We start from the raw sequence: 22,403 nt of genomic DNA, 5'->3' as shown, positions 1-22,403 counted from the left end.
CAAGCAGGTAGTGGCAAGGGAGAGAATCGGCAAGGCTCTTCTCTCATCTTTCTCCACTGTTATTATGGCATGCACCTCACTAGAGTTCATGTGTATGTAGTGTATCTACTTTTAACCACACACACATCCACATATACATACTATACAAGAACTCACGCACGCACACATCCATCCACATATACATACTATACAAGAGGAGTGTTCCGTGGTCTAGTGGATAGAGTGCTTGCGTAGCAGCACAGAGATCCCGGGTTGAATCCCTCTCATAACCAACAGTTTTTCAACCAGATCACTCCCGTGTTATCGGATGGGTACGTTAGACTGTCGGTCCCGGCTGAAGTATGACAGTCGTAAGGCCCATTGACGGCTTAAATTATATATTCAGGCGGTGGGACCTTCCCGCAAGGGACTCCCCACCAACAAAAGCCATACGAATCAACTTTTTTTACTATACAAGAACTCACGCACGCACACATCCATCCACACAATACATACTATACAAGAACTCACGCACGCACACATCCATCCACACAATACATACTATACAAGAACTCACGCACGCACACATCCATCCACACATACATACTATACAAGAATTCACGCACGCACACATCCATCCACATATACAAACTATACAAGAACTCACGCACGCACACATCCATCCACACAATACATACTATACAAGAATTCACGCACGCACACATCCATCCACATATACATACTATACAAGAACTCACGCACGCACACATCCATCCACACAATACATACTATACAAGAATTCACGCACGCACACATCCATCCACATATACAAACTATACAAGAACTCACGCACGCACACATCCATCCACACAATACATACTATACAAGAATTCACGCACGCACACATCCATCCACATATACATACTATACAAGAACTCACGCACGCACACATCCATCCACACAATACATACTATAAAAGAATTCACGCACGCACACATCCATCCATCGTGCAAGCTATTAGAGCGACCGTCATTGAATATATAGGCCTACTGATCGGCTTTTGCCAGTTTACTACGGCAAACCTCTAGCCGCCCAATGGCAGGCATCCAATGGCAACCAAATGGCCACCAAATGGCAACCCAATGGCAACCAAATGGCCGTTTGCTTGTGGCTAGCCTTGCCCGATTTGAGGGGCCTTGATTAAATTCATCTATCACACTTATATGGCTGTGATGCCCCCTCGGGTGTTGCTTCCAAATCTCGGTCGTCTATGATAACTAGTGTCAATAAAGATGGTTTAGAGGTTGGATTTAACCTGTTTACTTTTTCTGGTGGTAGTTTATGATATTCGGGTGTAGTTTTGAAAGTTGTAGTTTGGTATATTTAAAGTCTGAGAGATATTTCTTCTTCTTCTTCTTCTTCTTCTTCTTCTTCTTCTTCTTCTTCTTCTTCTTCTTCTTCTTCTTCTTCTTCTTCTTCTCTCTTCTTCTTCTTCTTCTCATTCTATTGAAGGTTTCAGCATAATATCAGCAGAATTCTCGTGACTGTTGACGATTGAATAGGTTTAGAAATTTTCATTTGATTCATTCCATTTTGCGGAAGATTTCCACATGAGGTTTTTGAGCATTGTGCATGGGTGATAAAAAGTGCTAGGGTGATTTGATGAGATGATCAAATGTCCATGACTACCGGCGGGATTCGAACCCACGGCCAGGTAGCGACAGCAGACTGAAGGTGCAACGCCTTAGTCGTCTCAGCTATCTTGGCCGATAATGTTAACAATATGTATTTATCAGCAACGAGAGACTCGATAAATGATACTGAAAGAATTTTCACCCCCATAACAGAAAGTTTGTTGCATCAAAATATCTTCTTCAATGGGCCATATGAATAAAGTTGAGCATTTGCTTATACTTCTAAAATATGGAGCATTTGCTTCATTTTCAATGAATACACGTGAGCAAAACCTTTTGCTCATGCTCATCAAAAATATAGTTTGAGCATTTGCTCAAAAGTAAAGGTTTTTGCTCAAAATTGTATGAATAAACTAGAGCATTCGCTCAACTTTTGAAGCAAATGCTTCAAAAAAGGTGAGTCTAGTCTAGAGCAGCTTATCACCTTTTGCTCATAGTAAAATGGTTCAACTAATTCGTATGATGAAGAGGAAACTATACCAGATACGATCACAACCAATAGTTGAGAGCTATAAAACTCTTTTTAGATTCGACCAAGATAGATATCACCAATATCCCTACAAAAGAATAAAAAAATATAGCTGTACCTGTTATAAAGATAGCCATCACAAAATAGGAAATAGGCATTTAAGAAGATGTGAGTGTAGAAGATTATAAGAAGGCTATTGATATTATAAGAATATGCTGAAGATTATTACAGAGATGACATTTTTTCACGCTATTATTCCAAAATTCTAAACTCAACCAACCTAAAACTCTATTCATGAATAGAAAGCAGAGCAGACGACGCAAACACAAGCGGTGCACCCTACTTGCATATTTAGCGCTTCCGTAAGCTATAAAAACAAAGTAAGGCTACAAAATCGAATCAGCTGATGAAAAATCTTTGAAATACGTGAGCATTTGCTCCAGAGTTCAGGAGCATAAGGTGAGAGTGTAAGGTAAAGCTTATTCATATATAAATGAGCAAATGCTTATGCTTCTACCTTTTGCTCTGGTTTTATTCATATGGGCCAGTGAGTCTCTAAAATCTTCCAGGCTCTGAACTATCAGTAGCGAAACCATCCATATCCTCGAGAAGCAAAAGTGATGGTTTCAACTAAAAAACCAAGGAGGTAGGAGAAGAAAAATTCCTAACGAAGGGCCAAACACTAAATTAGCAGCTGAAACATGAACGTATGTGTGGAATCTGTGTGGTGATACTATACTACACGTATGTGTAGTGTCCGTAGAACCGCCTGCAGACATATGTGGACTGTTTCAGAAAAGGGAACTATTTATTACTCAGCTGTGATGAGTATGAACGCTTGGTGTGAGCTGAAACTGGAGAAAGATTGTGGAGTGAGCAGGAAGATCAAGAGAGAGAGGGAGTGAGAGAGTGAGAGAAAGAAGAAAGATGAGGTGTGAGGACTGAAGGCTCCTCACACCTCTTCTCTTCTCCTCACAACTTTTTCCTCCTCACCAAACATGAGGAGGAAAGGCTATCGTGCCTCACCACAACGCTCTATTACAAGCGAACGGAAAAAGGGCTTTTCCTGGTGAAAGCTGAGATTGGCGAATTTATCTGTTTCCCATCCACAGTGTATATATGCAGGGGGCAATTTATCTTCGGCTCTGCTCGGCTTTGTCGCTGTATAATACTCAGTAACCGCTTCTACAGATTGGGAGAATATTGCCTACAAAAGGCTGTCGACTAAGTAATGGGCTCGTTTCTACAGAATAAATTGATTTGAGTCAATGGTTTTCATGGTATTCAATGGTTTTCTCCCCATAATTGGAGGTGAAGAACCAAATCAATGAGCACAAAGCAAATGATAATATGAGAATCTAATAAAAGATAGGAAGGATGCATTCACAGGGGACATCTAATTCTATAAGATTGATGCTATTGAGGGTAACATTCTCCAAGGAAGTTGAAATATAATTTCAGTTTGAACCATTAGCGGACTTTATTAAAATACATCATAATGAATGCAATCATAAATTGACTAAACGGATTTGATGGTTAAACCAACTCTGTAGAATACGATCCTGAGGCTAACTAACTGGTAGAACATGCATGATGAACCTACATATTCACATACACAACATGTTCATTAACAGCGAAAGATTTTCAACCTAAAATGAACAGCCAATAGCATTAAATAAACCACTGGAAAATTACAAATTATGATGACACAAAATTCAACCTCAAAAATACAGCAGCGGAGAAAAAATAAACAACAAATGGAGATACAAAAACTAACTTCGAAAACTTCAGCTTGAAGCGTTTCACTATTATTATCAAGCTTAGATGACTCATCAATGTAAGAGAACTATGCATGGCATGCATGTTCCAGCGTTAGTGGCCAGCCTAATAAGTTTCAATTCATGGTCTATAGAAACCAATTTCAGTCCTGTTACCCCATTTTAAGTGCGTGATAATTTATTCCTCATAAATAAGGATTTTGCTTTTGCAGTTGTCAAGTCATGTTGAAATCACATACTATCCATGTCGTGAGTGTCCAATAACACAGAATTGATGGCTTTGCTTGATGTTCCTTATTGGGCTATGAAATGGTAGTCATACAAATGTTGATAGGCGTAAAATAATCCAAGAAGATGGAAATAGTATATTTCGCACCTAGAGCAGAAAATGAGATTTTTCCGGCTCGAAATCGGTTTTCAAGTCCGAGGCCGTAGGCCGAGGACTAGAATAGATTGAGAGCTGGAAAAACATTTTTGCCCGTGGTGTGAACGATATTTTTTGCCACACTACAGGTATTGCTGACAAAATAAATAAAGAATACGAAATAAAGAATACTCGTTAAGTTATCGTACCTATCTCTTGATGTTAGTGGTAGAAGATTTGCAGTCAGGATTTCAGATTCTTTTAAAATCTCACTTGGAATATCACGGGCGTCGTCATCTTCAAGCATTTTTGAAAATTCGGAATGCACTAATCAACAATAAATAATTGAATAGCAATGGTTGCGAAGCGAATGCTGAATTAGTTTGATTCGAAACTCGAACTGAAATAATTGCAACTTCAGATGAAGAATGTTGACACTCGCCCGATCTAGCGGATGACTTTTTCATATTCAATGGTAACTGTAGGAAAAATTCAATGTGAAATACGTGTGAAAAGTTCCTCTGCTGCACTCAAAAAGCCATTCCGCACTCGCCTACGGCTCGGGCGTAAACGTTTCTTTCGGTACAGCAAACTGTCACTTTGCACACTAGTTGCACAAATAACTATTATTCTACACAAACGTCAAGAAGACTTTATTATATTGAGGTCCACGATATAAGATATGGCAGTGGAGAAAGATAGTAGAACAACGTTGCTGATACTCTGTCTTGTCAATGCCTTCTATAGACAGTAGCTGAAACAGGTGTATTGATGTAATATTAAAGGTTCATTCTCGTTTAAAATAATCAATTATATTCTATTAAGCAATAGATCATATTTTTCAATAATTCCATGATTAAGATGGAATATTTTATTAACTAATTACTAAGTCTATATTATTAATCCTACATTGTTAAAAGACGATATTGTGTGCCTTAGAAGATAATTTAGAATAAAATTTAGAATTTAGAAATAGGCCGACACATCTAGAAAATACCTGAGTCTATACCTAATTCATGCAGGTGAACGGGCTAGAGTCAAGAAAACTTCAATTAATCTTGCCATGCCTGATTTAATAGGTTTATACTATAGAAAAACACTACAATTTGAAATAATTGAAAAATACAAACAGCTTCAATAAACATTGGCAACTAAAATCGAACAACAGAAACAACAATTTCATGTTACTTTGTTGACATTCTTCATCTGATTCGGGGGCGCATTACTATCCCCGTTTAGATAGCAATACGTCACAAAACCAAACAATATCAGTCATCAAATAACAAATAATTAACTTCAACATAAAATTACTCAAGAAAGAAAAGCCCGTTGAACCCAAGTTTCGTCGATAGTAACCCATATAACCCATTTCATAATAATTTTGAATCCCCACTTTTGATTGACATTCTCGAATGAACCTTTGTTTCACTACACTGCACTTTCGTTGGTCTGTACGTTGCTTTATCGTCGGGGTTACAGTACCTTGTTTTTGGCGGTGAGCTTTTACCGGTTGAATTTGGCTTGACGGCGACGTCCTCTTACGTCCCTAGACCTGTCGTCTGAACGGGTGTCTTGAAGCGGTGTTACATAAAGTTGCGGAACCAAAGGGGTGGTAGTACAAGAAGTTGGTTTGGGGACACACATGAACCGCTGTAAATAAATGTATTACAGCATTAATTTCTAACTCTTCCTACAATTCATCAAAAGCTAAAACAGGAGTTATCTATTGATTACAATTAATTAAATTCTCTCATTCTATTTGAATCCTCATTTTATATAGATTTTTATCTTTAAACTACTGATTCTTTTTATCAGAATTAATGGATCTTTCTTCACAAATAATTCAAATTGAAATGATGCTAACTTATATGATATTTTTCGTTTGGTTTGCGAAATCAAATATAATTTTTCATATAGTAGCTCGGCTAGTATTGTTGGAAACTTGTGCGCCAGCCAACATTTATTTTATTTATTATTTATGAACTTTAGGACGCAATCCAAGTGTAAATAACGGGCATTCGCCCAAAACTGCTCAGAACCTTAATTAAAAATGAACATTCCAGAGTTTATGATTTGATTTACCTACAAATACAAGTCCAAAAACTAGTATCAACTGAAATTATGAATTTATCACCTAATAAAACAAGACTCTTTATAACACAATAGAAGAAAAAAATATTGAAAATTTCACTTTAAGGAATGATAATGTTTGCCTTATAAGATTCATCTTGTGGATAGTTTTTACCTTTAATTAAATAAAATTAGTAGACACATAGAAAATAATTTAAATTGTATTAAAATTTGAACATTCATTAATATTAATTTCCTGGAAAAGAAAAACTTTCTTCTTCGTCTATTAAGATTTCTATCATAAAAAATTTACTAAATCATTGGAAAGCCTTAATGACATAAGAAAACAGAGTCTGAAAAATATAAATTAAAAAATGTCATAAACTCAATATGAACAATTCTTAAAAGTTTCATTCCAATTTAAAGGCTATCTTCCTGACTTTCAGCAATACTCTACGATAATATATCTCCAGAAACAATAACTCAAATGTAATGTAACTGAAAACTTTCTATACTTCTAAAGAAAAAAAATTTATAATTATCTTCCATCACTAATAAAATCAAAAGGATTATTCTCAATCAATATTATTAACTTGAAAAATAACAGGCTTAATTAATTCAATACTCTTATGGAAGTTTCAATCAATTAAATTCCCTAAATTATATTTTAACCTTATTTTACGTACCTTAGCGGTTATTTGAAGAAACAATTATTCGTACATGATGAAGAAACACAATTAAACCTTTCAGGACATGGCACTACTAGAAAATTTAAACTTTAATAAAAATAAAACTAACTAATGATATAAACTTGTAAACTTGCCCAAAAAGGGCAAAACATAGTGACTACATCTTTACTCTCGTAGTGCTCCTAGCAAAGTGTCCTCCGAAACGTAATCTGGTCTCTCGACTGGGGAATCCCCACTACTGTATTTAGAAACAGGTCTCCTATTGGGCGAATGGAATCAATTTGACCAATCGTCGCGTGGCTTCCAGAGCCTTTGGACCAAATAGTAACTGCAAAATCGGTAGTTTGTTATAATTTCAATGCTTGCTGTTTTCCAGCTTATCGCACTCTATGTCGCGCCAGGAAGGCTAAGTTTTAGAGATAATTCCATAATCTACATTCCTCGACGACTCGGAGCCACAATTTTTAAATATCTATCATGGGAAACTCGAAGTTATGGCCGTTCATAATAGAGAGAGAAAATAATTTATTTCGCTAACTCGCTTACAATAATGGCTCTAGTCTATTGCGTATTAAATTTACTATTATAACTTGGGAAAAGGCCTGAATTAAACTTAGTGTTCGGCACAATATGGTAACAGAGCAAAGCGAAAAAGAGATTGTGATATCCGCTTTGGTGAATGATAGATAAGGATAGCAATACCATTGCTAATCAAAAACTGCCATTATAACGTGGACCTCGCTATAATATCGATCATAATTCATTCATAAGCTGAAATTGTGCCGTGCTTTGAATTTAGAAAGATAATTTTGAATTTAGAATTTAGAAGCACACACAATATAACTTAATAAAAGGGATGCTTGATAAACATACCTAGTGCTAGAGAACGGGAAACCAGAAATGACAAGAGAGACAACGAAATAGAGAGAAGGTATCAATTATATTATCACCTCTTACAGTTAAATTCAACAATTAATAAAACAAAAGGAAGTTACATTATGAAAATCGAAAACAAAATTACTAAAGTTAGGTTATCTCTGAAATAGGTAATACGGTAATAACCTACTCCGTATGCTCTACATTTGAAAACGTTTTAGATTGAATCATAAAAGCTTGAAGGACTCTAATTTCAAAAGAGCAATTATTGAAAATTATCATAGATATGTCTCAGAAGTTAATCATAAATAACAATAAATATTTTAAGAAAAGATCCACATAAAATTCATAAAATTCTTAGAACATTAAATTTTGAACACACTTGGAAACTTTAAAACACTATCAAAACATTATCAAATATTAATGATCCCCCCAATAATAACTATTCAGTATCTTTATATCATGAACGCTGCAAGGACAAACATTCCTCAAGTATCATATCATGGTATACTACCTTAAAAAAAACTATTCAAAAATATATGTCATCAAAACAATTTAGGAAAGGTTAGGGTCCTTGAAACTTCATTTGATCCTTTACAACTTTAAGATGAGAATTATTTTAAAACATTAATTTAATCAATAAGGGACCTTTAAAAATTCATGTACTCATTCAACTTTTAGTACTTTAGAAGATTATAATTATTTATAAATTTAAAGAAAACTGAAATTCCCAGCTGGATCCTTACAGAGAAAATATGGCCTCACTTTTCAATGTAAAGATACAACCGAAAATCTATTATTCAAACCAAATTAATGAAATTAATAATCTATCTATCCCCAATAATATCTCAAAATTATGATTTAACAAAAGTCTAATTCCGCACGTTTTACTTGATTGAAAGTCTGTCGTCACTAAAACCCATTTTGTCACATCCGGAGTTCCTGGGACGTTCGTTTAATTTGGAAAAAAGTTGTTACCTCATAGCTGTTTCTTCAAATTGAATCTAGGCTCGGTGATCGAGCTCTACACGTCCAGATGGACAGGAGACAGCATACCCCAAGCTAGGACGGCCATCGATTCAGAGGCGTCTCAGCGGCTTAAAGACACACGTTCATGAACCCATGAAATGATAGATTCGTACGTTGATCCCATACTTGATGTTCCCGTACTTACACCGCTGTTAGAATAAAAATAAACTAGGATAAAACCAATTAACTTAACTTCAGTTACATAATAAAAACAACCTACTTTAGGTTATATAACTCAATTACTTTAAAACATAAGTAGGCATTACCTACTTCAATCTCTTGATATAAAAGAATAGAATTTATTTGTAATAAGGGTTACGCCCTATACACAAAGCGATGAGTACATAGTATCCCATAATAGGCCTACATAATTCACAAGTTGATTGAATTACTTCATAATAAGGTATTTCGAGTATTGTTGTTAGTTTAGTCAGTTCTCTTACATAAATCACATTTATGGTGTAATTTAAAAGAATAAATTACATGATAGATGTTTCCTAAATAATCATGAAAGCTTTTCCTAAGCATCAAAAGACAAATAAAATCTATAACCAGAAAATACTGATAGAATAATATACTGTAAACATCAGTCAACACAGTCTGTGTACATCTGTGTAAACAACAGTAATTGAAATTTAGGTTAATAGCTTCCTCTTCAGAAATAGTTTAAATCAAACAAAATATCTTAATTCCTACTAATAGGTATTCTAAATTTCTACCAAACATATATCGTTAATTTTCTTACATTACAATAAATACTTTGATGGAAGCTTTCTTTGAAGATATTTTCCTTAATAGTATTATAAATCTATGACGTACCTTTAGTAGCGGTTATAGGAGAAAAATCTCCATTGTGAGGTGACAATTTGATACTCTCTCTCTCTCTTCTTAATTAAATCAACTACAGAGGCAAAAGACTAAAAATGCTGCTGGAACAAAAGGTTCCAGAGCCAAACACTAAAAATCCTAAAGCTGGCATGGAAGCCATGGTTAACACCAAGTTCTGATCAGACTACATTATTTAGTACTGCTTATGTCGGAGGACAGACGCTGAGTGAAGCCACTTCGCTTTTCTCGTCTTGAGGTGGACCTAACCAACACCAACTGTGATTGGCAGTTACTATTCTCTAGAAAAATTTCCACCAATAGAAAGGGACGTTACAACTACAATTTAAGATACATTCTCCCACCAAGTGACAGCTATTTTTCCTAGGCAGCTATAAATTCCTTGCCTTATAAGGTTGTGAACCAGACTTATATTCTAGGAAAATCGTTGATCTTCCCACTACTTCTACACACACACCTATAGAGTCGATACTACACAACGCAAAAACCAAGGTTCATGAACTAGACTGTTGCTCCAGGAAAATTGATGTTATTCCTAGGATCCTAGCTTCTACGCACACACTTACAGAGTCAACACAACACAACACAGAAAAGCAGAACAGCAAAATCCATTTTTATAACAGGCTAACTTCTCAGGCTAATTTGCATAATTCTCATCGCTCACAATTGTAACAATAAATATTGCTACAAAATTTATCAATCAATTTCAAACGACTCATTCTCTGCAACATCAGCGTTCATACCCAGATAATAAATAAAACGGTAGAAGTCTGTCTTTTACATTTCACCATACTGCAGCAGCTCATTATTCTTCGCAGGGAAAGTTTCCCTGCATACACCATATTTTCAGCCGGATAGTAAATCACAATTTAAATTCAGCCCAAGTTCGAAACTGCTCAGAAAGTGCAATAATTTGTGAGCAGTCATTCTTTTCTCGAGTTTTGGATAGGCTGGGACATACTTCACGCGTATTAATAAATGTCAAGAAGATGGAAGTTTCTAATTCGAGATTAATTATTATCATGAACGCTCTCGAAGCATGGAAGAGAGAGGGGGGGTGTGAGAGAGTGAGAGATGAAGATGACGATCGTGACTGGGAGATTGAAGGAAGACAGCGTGAGAGAGAGAGAGGGCATTAGACAGGGTGGAAGTGAGATTAAGATGTGTAGAGGGAGAGAAGTGTGTGAGATTGATTGATTGATTGATTGAGTACTTTATTTATGTAGATTACAATATATACTGGCTTATACACTTATATACAATAGCTTACAATACAGCAAAATTATAGATGAATTTACATAATATGGACTAAGAAAATAATTATTGAACTGTATATGATATGAAAAAGCAGTTTGTAATATAATAACTATAGATAATAATCATATTGTTATGCATCTACATAAATTGGCGGAGCTTTGGACATATCAATGTCCATTCTTCGGAAAGAATATTAAAAATATCCTCCCCACTAACTCTCTACCAAAACGTTAATTTCGTTATTTAAACTAAGGATTTATTTATTAATGGAAATATTGTAAAAGTTTTAATCAATATGAATATTAAAGAGAAAAAAAAACAGAAAATTGATAGAGTAAAATAATATATAGGTAGATAAGATCAAATAATTGATTAATAAAATGAAGTAGGCTGAAAGTAGATCAGGGTTATCAACTTTCAGTAATATACAGCATTATGCAGTGGATAATTGAAATAACATGAGTTTAAACATGAGTATAATATATATATATATATATATATATATATATATATACAATTCGTTCTATAACATGGTTTAAAGGTTTGTATTTGTGGGATGGGTGGGGGATGGATGTCATGTGATCGTTCTAGGGCCGGACAGTTTCAGTCATTTGTTCCAAAAGATGTTTTTTAAAGTTAGGATGAAGCTCGCTCGGCTCTCGATGGACCTGATAGAAACAGGAAGTGCATTCCATGCACGACAGGCACTGACTAAGAAGGATTTTGTGAAAATAGTAGTTCGATGATTGGGTATCCTTAAAGTACTTTCTCCGGTTCTAGTATGTGAAGCATCTATCCTCCTACCTTCAGAGACAAATTTGAAATCATCTTTAAAATAGTTCGGATTACCGTATATCAAGATATCTCTAACAAGCTTGACTATTCGAAAAAGTCTCTGATCGGGAAGCTTTAATGTTGAACTAGCAATGTGGGCTGGGGTGATATGATCATGGCGTTGGAGAGAGTAGACGAAACGTAGACAATAATTTTGGCAACGCTGTAGTTTATCATTCAGAGTGACTTGCATATCGTTAAGAACAGAATTACAATACATTAATGTGGGAAGATGAGAGATTGAACCAATAATAATTTAATGTTTCTAGGGAGGATATCGTGCATTTTCTTCAATGCATGCATGGCTGAGAATACCTTTTTACAAGTTTTGTTCACTTGTTCTGACCAGTCAAGAGTATTATTCATAATAATGCCTAAATTTTTAACTGAGCTACAGTAAGGAATGTCATTACCGTCTACACTAATTTTGTGAATCGATTCAAGGTCAATATTGTTTATAAGACGAGAATATCCAATTATAATGGGTTGTGTTTTGATGGGATTAAGCTTAAGGCCATTTTTCTTTGTCCATTCCACTATCGAATTGATATCCTGATTCATTATTCCAACTGTTTCATTAATTTTTGTTATGGGACAGCTTGAATAGATTTGAAGGTCGTCTGCATAAGTATGGAAACTGGAGAATTTGATAATGGAAGAAAGGTCATTAGCATACAAAGTGAAGAGGAGAGGGCCTAAAATTGAACCTTGTGGTACTCCATGCATAATGTTTTTCCAAGTTGACTTTTTGTCACCGACAGATACACATTGTTTCCTACCTAATAGATAGGATTTAAACCAAACTAACGAGTTGTGACTGAAACCAAGAATAGCCAACTTATTCAGAAGGACTGTATGATCAACAGTATCGAATGCTTTAGAAAAATCAAATAGGGTGAGGATGGTGCATTTTCTTTGGTCCATAGCTAACCTTATATCATCAGTGACACGAAGCAGAGCTGTCTCAGTTGAATGGAATTTTCTAAAGCCTGATTGAAAGTTATGAAGCTTACTATTGTTGTCTAGAAATTTTACAACTTGAGCATGAATGAGTCTTTCTAGCACTTTGGACAATGCAGGTAAAATACTGATTGGTCTAAAATCCTCAACTTTATTGGGTGATGGAACTTTATTTAGAGGGCGAACCAGAGCAAACTTCCAGTTTTCAGGGAAAATGCCTTCTTCAAGTGACTTGTTGAAAATGTATGTAATGGTTGGTAAAACAGCAAATAACATCTTCTTGATAAATTTAATAGGATTTTGTCTACACCCATAGCATTACTATGAATACGTTGAATTGCTCTGAAAGTGTCTTCTTCTGAGATTGGATGGAAATGAAATTGATCAGTGATTGGTAAATCTAAGTTTGTAACCTGCTCTTCAAGATCATCAATGTGATTAGCAATGACAACTTCGTCGCGTTGGTTAGAGTGTGAAACGAAATGGTCATTTATATTATTCAATGGTAAGTCAATTTGTGGATTCGATTTCTCTTTGCCAAGCCCGAATTCTTTTATTCCCTGCCAAAGTGATTTAGAGTCTTGTCTATTGTTTGTCATAAACGAATTCAAGTACCTAATCTTTGAGTTCCGTAATTCCTGTTTAACCCTATTTCTAAGGCTCCTATACTCTATCAAACTGTCCAAGTCAAATGTCTTTTTAAATTTTCTATGTGCTTTGTCTCTACGTCCCATCATCTTAAGTATGTCTTCAGTCATCCACGGTACTCGTCGTTTTCTATTAATCCTCCTTGTCACATAAGGTGCATGTTTGTCATACAAAGTCAAAGTCCAATTCTCGAAAGTCTTGACCATGTCATCAACTGAGGGTAATGCTTCAATTTGATGCCATGGAGTCTGAGCCACATCAGTCAGGAAGGCGGCTTCATCAAAGTTTTTGAAGTCTCTATAAGTGATAATTTTCTGTTCTGGCTTGGGTATCTTATGGGAAAGTACACAGTAGATCAAATCATGTCTAGAAATAGCTGGGACTGAGATTTGGCCTGCTTGAACAACCTCATTGGGATCACTAACAATGAGAAGGTCAATGAGTGTGTCTGATTCATTAGTATGATGAGTTGGATCGAGAGGTAAAATAGTCATGTTTAGGCATTGGAAAATTGTAGTCAGTTGAAAGTAGTCAAAGTTACGATTTGTCATGTTCAAGTCGGTGTTCATATCCCCCATAACTAGTATACGGTTATAACAAGGCATAAGAGAAAGCAAGGCACTTTCGAAATCTGTGAAATGACCTATTTTTGGTGGGCGATAACAGATACCAACGAGTAATTTATCAGTACTAGATAAGGATAATTCAAGTAGCATAAACTCTGGTCTGGAACAATACTCTTGTTTAGATGTGATTAAAACTTTTGTTTTGATACCTTCTTTCACATAAATTGCTACACCCCCACAAGCTTTATTTAATCTATCATTCCGGAAAAGATTATATCCAGGCAATGCAACAAAATTTGATGAAATACTAGGCTTCAAAAATGATTCGGAAATTCCGATTATATTGAAGTCCTGAAAACGGAAGATTGCTCTGAGTTCATCAATGTGGCAACTGAGGGATTGTACGTTAAGGTGAGCAGCCTTGAAAAGTTTTTTGAAAGAGTGGAGCTTATTTGCTAGAAACATACCTGCGTCATTATTACTATTATTGAAATAATCATACCTACTTGAGGGCGAGCGAGCTGACGTGTCAGTGAGAGGCATCATGGAAGCAGCAGACCAATCGTGAACCGACCTCAGAACAACACATGACGGGGAAAATGGGGATGAAACTGATAAAACTTAACCTAAATGAAAAAGTCTCTTGATTCGAGTGCATTCAGCATGCCTTGACAGTTCGGCTCCCTTCACTATTTAAAGCACTAGTTCAAAACAAAATTCACTAAACACAATAAGATGTAGATGTGTGGAGTTCCGGTGATGAATAATCCTAATGGTGAATAAGATGATGATTGAGGGAGAACTGGTAGTGGGAGATCTGGTCCAAGTGGAGATAGAGCGAGTAGGTATCCAGTAGTGGAAGAATCGGGTCCAAGTGGAGGTAAGCGAGAAGGAATCCAGTAGTGGAAGATCGAGTCCAAGTGGAGACAGAGAGAGATGGAATCCAGTGGTGGAAAATCGAGTCCAAGTGGAGATAGAGAGAGATGGAATCCAGTAGTGGAAGATCGTGTTCATGGTGGAGATAGAGCGAAATGGGATCCAGTAAAAACTGAAAAAGAGAAGAAAAAGCCAGCAGAAAAACGAAAAATCTTTGAAGAAAGTTATCAATTGAGAAAAGATACATAATACAACTGATAATGAATAATATCCCCATAAAATTGAAAAGGAATAGTATGATTCAATGTGGGAAAGAATCGAATATTATATGGATAAATATATGGATATTATAATATAATATATGGATACTAGTAGAAGGTAATCAGATAGAAAGAGAAAAGGTAGGAAGATAAATAGATATAGAAAGAGAAATAAACATTTGAACATGCTGGATAGCTAGTGAAAAAATCACAGGGAAAATAATGATAACAATGGGGAAGAAAAGAAGAGAAAGAAGGAATGTGCACAAATTGAGAAGAACTTATGAAACTGAACTATAGAATAAGAAATAGAACATCGTATTGTGATCTTGAATTAATCAAGGAGAGAAGAAGAAGAAGAAGAAAAGAAGAAGAAAAGAAAAAGAAAGAGAAGAAGAAGAAGAAGAAGAAGAAGAAGAAGACGAAGAAGAAGAAGAAGAATAGAAAAGAATAATAATCATCATCGCAAACAACAATATTCAAGTAATCATTATAAATATAAGATCAAGAAGAGAAATTAGAAAGAAAAATAAGAAGTAGAGGAGACGATGGAGAAAGTGCTAGATTATTTTAGATGAGTTTTAAATAGGATTGAACGGTGAAGTGTGAAAAATATTATATAGTATTAGAAGTTTAATTAACTATTGGGAGTTGCAATAACAATAAGAGTAGTAAATTGAGAACTGTAATATTTTAGTGATGAATGTCTAAGATAACATTAAGTGAAACACAGCCCCTATATAAGCATATGAACAGACTACCCACCCCTCCGTTCTATCAATAATTCTTCACACATTTGCTTCTATTGCTCGAGCTGTGGCAACAGTAGGAGATATCATTATGTACACCTAATATAGAAGAGATTACTATCTTTACCTATAGATTACATCCATATCTATAACGTATGTTAATCATCCAATTTATTTGAAATTCAGCATTTCGAAAATTATTAATTATGGAAATAATTTTGGTAAGAGATGTAATAATTATTAGTAAGAATAGAGATAATGATTCTCTAAGTACCCTCTGGAGTATAGTAGTTGATGCATTGAACGTAGTTTTGGGAATTAATATCAAGATAAATTATTAATCAGTATTAACAAATGTGGATCTCCTTAGTTTGGAATAATTGCCTCATACATAATCATAAATAGCAGTGGAAAGATTCATTTATAGAACAGAAAGCCAGCTCATGAAAAATGCCAAGGTATATCTATTGTGAAATGTTTTAATACGAATTTCCTATTTTTGTAGTGAAGGGCACCTTAGTAATCGAATCCTGAAATGATTTAATTTACCTTTATTTTTTGAAGGTCGGTCATCCTCTCGACTGTGTGGACCCTCTTGGATCCTCCCTCGCCGATAGAGATCTTGATCCTCCCGTCCGATGACCAGACATTCCTATGCCCATGACGGTCGGCCGCAGCGTTGAGGATCTTGAGGCGCTCCGCAGTCAGATCCTCGCGAATGGTGACGCCGGAACCCTTCAGCTTCCTCTTAGCGTCGAAGATCATCTTCCTGGTCCGGTAGCTGCAGAGTCGAACTATGATGGGTCGGTCCTTGGGTTTAGCTTGCCCTTGTTGAGGTGGTTGACGCCTTCCAACGCGATGCGAGCGGTTGACATCCGCCAAAGTCACGGGCACGTTCAGCTTCTTGTTAAAGACATCGAGCGCCAGCAGGTCCGTGTCTTCTTTGTCACTCTCCGGGATCCCAAAAATACGTATAGAATGTCGGCGCCCATATTGCTCGAGGTCGTCGACCTTCAGGTGACAAGACACCTCCAGCTCACGAATTCTATCGTGCAGCTGTTTGTTCTCCTCCTTCAATGCCTGAAGTTCCTCGAAAATAGATTTCACAGCCATTGATACAGCACTGTGGACAGACTCTTCGATTTCCTGTCGAATAATGAGGAGGGTCTCTTCGGACAATGCTCCAGAAATAGCTGGCTTCGGAGCATTGACCTCATTCTTCGGTGTGCCTCTATTCGGTCGAACCATCGTGTACCGTTAGGTGGATTTACACTTTTATAGGCGAGAAGGTGAACTGAAGATTTGTGAATGTTTTTTCAAGATAAATAAAAAGAGTGTGAGTTAATCAAAAATATAATTTCACTATTGAATTAAGCTCGAGAAACTGAATAACTAGATGTATAATTTGAAGTGAATTGAACTGTATAACCCTACGAAATATCTGTTAGAAGACGGAGCCGAACTGACACACGTTTACTCACTCAACATAGGAAGAAGAGAGAGAGTGTTAGAGATAAATTGAAAGTTATTGAAATAAATTGTGAGTTAGAGAGGGTGAGAAAGAGAGAGAGAGGAAGAGATAAGAAAAGCGAGATCAAGATGGCTAGATATTTTTTTTTTTTTTTTTTTGATATTTATTTTATTTTACATCTTACGTTGCCAGGTCTGGTAAGACCTATGGCAAACACTAGTTGATAAGAAACAAACAAAAGAATATTGCTTATTACATTGAAACTCAACAAATTACAAGAAAAATTAAGTATAGATTTAAGCTACAAATAATTTAATTATAATTAACAGAGAAAGGAACTGATATGCAAAGCTTGATACATATTAGATGGACAATTGAGAATAAATTATGCATAACGAAGAGAACAGATGAGTATAGAGAAGTGAAGAAGAAAGGAAAAAAAAGAAAAAAGACAGGAGGAAGAAGAATAGAATATTCATCAATAGAAAGATGAAGAAGATTTGAATGAAAAGAGAATATGAAGACAATCAATCTGTCAAAAGGAATAAGTGACAGCAAGTGAAGTTGAGAAGACTAGTGCTGGAAATTGTTATCATTATCATGGATGAAAAAATTATGAACTGAACGCAATTATGAGTGAACACAAGGGGATGGAATAAAAAAGAAAGTAACAAACAGGATAGTAATTCAGACCCTACCCTCGAGTAGATACATGAACAAATTTCTCTTGAAGCTTTCCAATGAATTGGTTTGTAACAAATTATATGGTAAGGAATTCCAAGCACGACAGGCCGACACAAGAAAAGATGAATTGAAGATAGCCGTTCGATGGAGAGGTATTTGGAGGGTGAGCTCATGAGACCTAGTACCTCGATTAGGCTGGATGTCAGTAAGGAGCGTGAAGGAGTCCCGAAGATAGTCCGGTCCATCGCTTCTCACTATGAGCCTGTAGGTCTGCTAGAGAGAGATTGATTGATTGATTGATTGATTGATTATATGCCTTTATTGGGGCAGAGTTGGGACTACATGTCCTCTCTGTTAAACAACACTTAACAGTGAGGAAGTGAGAGAGAGTGAGAGAGAAAGAGAGGGGAACACAAAAAAAGAGAGTGTGAGAGATAAAGAGTGGGAGCGAGATACGTACAGAGAGTTCGTGAATGTGTGATTAATTGATTGATTGAGTACTTTATATGTAGTTTACAATATATTATACTTGATTATACACTTATATACAATAGCTTACAATACAGAAAAATTATAGATGAGAGATGAGATTGGATTATATTTCTTTATTTATGTATGTTACAATATTTACTGGCTTAAACACTAGTTTACATCAATTGACGATAATGCTAGTTATTCAACAAATTTTACAATTACGAATAATTAATCGATGAGAATAAATATAAAAATGCAATTAGAATAACGATATAGTATATTTCGCACCTAGAGCAGAAAATGAGATTTTTCCGGCTCGAAATCGGTTTTCAAGTCCGAGGCCGCAGGCCGAGGACTAGAGAAGATTGAGAGCCGGAAAAACATTTTTGCCCATGGTGCGAACAATATTTTTCGCCACACTACAGGTATTGCTGACAAAATAAATAAAGAATACTTGTTATTGTACCTATCTCTTAATTTTAGTGGTAGAAGATTTGCAGTCAGGATTTCAGATTCTTTTAAAATTTCACTTGAAATATCACGGGCGTCGTCATCTTCAAGCATTTTTGAAAATTCGGAATGCGCTAATCAACAATAAATAATTGAATAAAAATGGTTGCGAAGCGAATGCTGAATTAGTTTGATTGAAAATTCGAACTGAAATCATGGCGATTTCAGATGAAGAGAGTGGACACTCGCCCGATCTAGTGGATGACTTATTAACTACGGACTTCCAAGCGCCTGGAAAGAGTACACTTTCCGGCCTAGACCGGAAAAGAAACCTGTTTCTTACGTCAGACGAGAGTCGTCTGCAAACAAGGTCTTCCAGATCTATGTAGGGACTGGAAAACAGCTGCTTTCTGTGCAGTGAGGCGAAAATATAATAATGTGATGTAACTCCATAAATCGGCGGTGTTTCAACAAATAATTGTCGATTCTCTGAGAAGGATATAAAATTTCCTCCCCATTAACACACGACCGGAAGAAAGAGAGATGAAGAGACTAAGTGAGAGATTTACAGATTGAAAGAGGTCATAGAGGGAAAACGTGAGACGGAGGTGGTGGAAGAGTGAATAAGAGAGGCAGAAAAAGAGAGAGGGACGAATGGTGAAAGAGAGAGTGATAGAGTGATTGAGTAAGAGTTTTCCTCACAATTATCCTCGAGCACATTTTGGAGAGGCATATTCATAAAGAAGAAGAGAGAAAGATTGATGAGGAGGCGCTGGAGAAAGAGAGAGTGAGAGAGACTGATTAACAGTTTGATATAGATGCTAGTGCTCAGGTTTGCTGAGAGCTTCTTCATACCAGAAATAGTTGTCGCTGTGTATTACCCCATAAATTTCCGCCAAACTTGATGCTTCTCAGCTGTACGTTCTCAAAGTTCCAAGTTGGAGTCTATGAACTCAGTAACTCTGGATGAGAGATTATTTCGAGCACTTTTGAAAATCTAGATTCACAAGGTGGCGCAGATGTTTTGAACGAACTGTCAGATTTCAAGGCATTGGATTGAAATGAAGTGTAAAACGTGTAGTTAACCTTCCGGTAGTCGCGCCCTACTCAATCACACGAGCGGTCGCATGTTGTATTTTGTACAACATCCAATTTTCCAAGTGTTATGTACTCTGTTTACTGTCAAAACATATTAATAAATTGTATTATTACTTTTTCGCCACACTGCACAGAGAGCAGCTGTTTTCCAGTCCCTACGTAGATCTGATTATGGGTAATTATGGGTAAAATTATGGCTGAAATCCATCAAATGTTTGTGTGTGTGATGCTGTTATTAATAGCAACCTTAATTCATTAAAAAATTAATAATCCAATTGAAGTTGAAAATTCTCAGCCAATGTTCTTATTTCTATTCATTCAAGAATCAGAAAAAATACAAATAAAACAAAAAAATCGCATTCAGAATACATGCCAACAGCTGATTAGGATGGCTGCAAGATGGCTGAACCGACAAGCGCGCGACCTAGCGGGAAGAATCGTACCTAACTTCGTTTCATCCAGCTGAAAAAAGTATTCAGATATTTAGACTTATGGTTAACTAAAATTACCAAAAAATACTATATGTAAACTATAAAATATTTATAGAATAACATAGACAACAGAAAATATTTTATTGTAGTATATTCTAATGTTATTTTATTAATTTTATTGACATGGATTTCGAACGGTAATTATTTAACCTGAAAATTCGAATTTCATAATGTGTGTTTGCTACATTTCTCATTGCGTGGAGTTGAAATAATTATTACTGTCAAAAGAAAAAAAAACATTATTTATTATCAAATGATGAGAAGTTGTTATTTAATTATGATTTAGATAAACATTATTATTTTTCTGGATTCCTAGATTGGGATTTTATCATAAATATGTAGCCATACAGCCATTAATGATTCTTATCTAACCACAGACATTGGTACCAACTCAATCTTTATTTTCCTGCACTTGTGCTCCATATAACCTACTAACTATTTTTCGTTGTCATGCTGCAAATCTGGAGTACGCAAAGTAATTGCGCACTAGAGCGGAAAAGTGATTCTTTGCAGCCTGCAATCAGTGCAGAAATGGTCACTTTTCAATGTATCTGTAGGAAAATGTATTCTGCAAATTCCAAGTCAAGTTTACAATAACAAATACTCAAATAGACCTCCATTGAGGTGCGTTTACATCAGTCAAGTTTCAAGATTTCTTGAATTCGAGAAACAATAAATAAAAAAAAAGAAGAGGCGTTTATATTAGTCAAGTTTCCTTAAATTCAAGTTTTCTTGACGTGTGTGTGAAAAATGAATGTATGCTATAAATTTGAAGTTTAGTTCACAGGAATAAAACCTCGAGTAGACCTCCATTGAGAGGCGTTTACATTAGTCGAGCTCTTGAAATGTGTGTGAAATCAATGTTTTTTGCAAATATTTAAAGTCGAGTTCACAAGAACAGAAACTTGGGATTCTTCGAGTTTTGTAGGTGTTGAACATGTTTTTTTTGTTTGGATTTAACTTGAATCTTGATAATCTTGGATCTTGATGATGGTAATAGATGAGCTCTTGAAGACTTGTTCATTCATAAGGGATTTACAGAATGTATATTCAAATACTTCAACTATCTATCTATCAATGTTTCAATTGATTTATTGAGTTCAAAGTTGGTCACACACCGATTGGTCAAGATAAGACTAGTCATGTTTAGTCACAAGTCACAATACTTCGCATAGCTGCTTGTGACGCAACTCACTGGTCATTGCAATTATACATGCATTCATAAGCAACTATGTGAAGTGTTGTGACTAAACGTGTCTGATCATGTCTGATCTTATCTTGACTAACTGGTGTGTGCCCAGCCTAAGGCTAGTTACTAAGGTTTAGTCACAATAAGTTACTTCATGTAGCTGCTTGTGACACAACTCACACTGATTAGTCATTGCAATTGGACATGTCTTCATAAGAAACTAAACGTGACTGGTCATGTCTTGTCTTGTCTTGACTAACTGGTGTGTGCCCAGCCTGGGGCTAGTTACTGAGGTTCAGTCACAATAAGTTACTTCATACAGCTGCTTGTGATACAACTCACACTGATTAGTCATTGCAATTATACATGCATTCATAAGCAACTATGTGAAGTATTGTGACTAAACGTGTCTGATCATGTCCGATCTTATCTTGACTAACTGGTGTGTGCCCAGCCTAAGGCTAGTTACTAAGGTTTAGTCACAATAAGTTGCTTCACATTGTTGCTTATGACGCAACTCAACTGATTAGTCATTGCAATTAGACATGTCTCCATAAGTAACTATGTGAAATTTTGTTACAAAACGTGTCTGATCATGTCTG

General features: G+C 35.8%; 1 protein-coding gene and 1 long non-coding RNA gene across 3 annotated transcripts in view; one reads left to right on the top strand and one right to left on the bottom strand.

The window, feature by feature from the left end:
- Positions 1-22,403, top strand: part of LOC120350775 (UV excision repair protein RAD23 homolog B-like) — a 259,105-nt gene that overhangs the window by 164,956 nt on the left and 71,746 nt on the right. The window lies entirely within an intron of this gene.
- Positions 7,965-10,032, bottom strand: LOC120350777. The gene is made up of 2 exons (XR_005571027.1): positions 9,768-10,032; positions 7,965-9,097 (listed from the first exon to the last, which is right to left on the bottom strand). It is a non-coding gene; the product is annotated as an uncharacterized LOC120350777 (long non-coding RNA).

Source organism: Nilaparvata lugens, chromosome 4 (assembly GCF_014356525.2).
Source record: "Nilaparvata lugens isolate BPH chromosome 4, ASM1435652v1, whole genome shotgun sequence".
NCBI lineage: Eukaryota > Metazoa > Arthropoda > Insecta > Hemiptera > Delphacidae > Nilaparvata > Nilaparvata lugens.
This window is presented reverse-complemented; position numbering and strand designations above follow the sequence as displayed.